Source organism: Callorhinus ursinus, unplaced genomic scaffold (genome assembly GCF_003265705.2).
Source record: "Callorhinus ursinus isolate GAN/ISIS: 27379988/994484 unplaced genomic scaffold, GSC_fseal_2.0 scaffold4, whole genome shotgun sequence".
NCBI classification, from domain to species: Eukaryota; Metazoa; Chordata; class Mammalia; order Carnivora; family Otariidae; genus Callorhinus; species Callorhinus ursinus.
Genome location: NW_027397066.1, coordinates 97370300 through 97371307, shown reverse-complemented (window position 1 = coordinate 97371307; position 1008 = coordinate 97370300). Strand labels below are relative to the sequence as shown.

The 1008-nt window shown below is 37.1% G+C and overlaps 1 pseudogene; it reads left to right on the top strand.

The window, feature by feature from the left end:
* The first annotated feature begins 322 nt into the window (after positions 1 to 322).
* Positions 323 to 449, top strand: LOC112826273 (U4 spliceosomal RNA; annotated as a pseudogene).
* Positions 450 to 1008: the final 559 nt, after the last annotated feature.

The following is a 1008-nucleotide window of genomic DNA, read 5'->3' as shown; positions in this document are numbered from 1 at the left end:
TTGGCATCCTTCCCTCTGTTAGTGAAACTCCATTTTTACAAAAACTCAAGTCTAAATGCTGGAAATTGACCAACGGTATCTTTTTTTCCCAATACCCATCCAGTCCTTTAGCAAATTTATTGACCTCATCTTCAACATATAGTCAGAATTAAATTGACTATGACCATTTCCTATGGTATAATCCTAGTTTTTAACCATATCTCTCTTCTGGATTAATGCAATCATTTGCTTACCACCCTTGCCTGGCTTCACTTTATTTTGTTTAATTCATTTAAAGTACAAATCAAATTATGACACTCCTCTGTTTAAAATCCCTCCACCAAGCTTTGCGCAGTGGTAGTATCCTAGCCAATGAGGTTTATCCGAGGCGCGATTATTGCTAATTAAAATCCCTCTACCATTCTCATGCTTTTCTAAGAGGAAAAGTCAAAGCCCAAATAATAACCTATAAAATCCTAGAGAGTCTGAACCCAATGGTTCTTAGACCTGTATCCTATTGTCCCTCTTACTCTGGCCTCATTCTTAGATCTCATGTACCCTCCATTTCAAGGGACTTGGTACTTGCTGTTTGTTTTGGCTGAAAAAGTCTTTCTTTAGGTACTCATTCCCTTTCTTCCTTTATTTTTTTGTTCAAATATCACCTTCTCTGGCAATTCTATTTAAAATTCTACCCTCCAACTTTTCTTTTACCCTTTCCCAGTTTGGTTTCCCTCCACAACAAACTTATCACCATGTAACATGTAATAACAAGCTATACATATTCAACTTGTTGCTGTTATTGTTTTCCGTCACCATGCATTCTAAGGTTAATTCCATGAAGGTAGGAATTTTTATTTATTTATTTTGTAGGAGTGCTAACAGTATCTTTGTCCCTCCATCTTGTTCATGTTCATTTGCTTATGTATTCAGGGCTCTTGGACATTGGTATACATACCTTAGAAATGGCCCACCAAAGCTGTGGTAGGGGGAGCCTTGCTTTGGTTTCCCATGAATCTGTTAGAGATAACA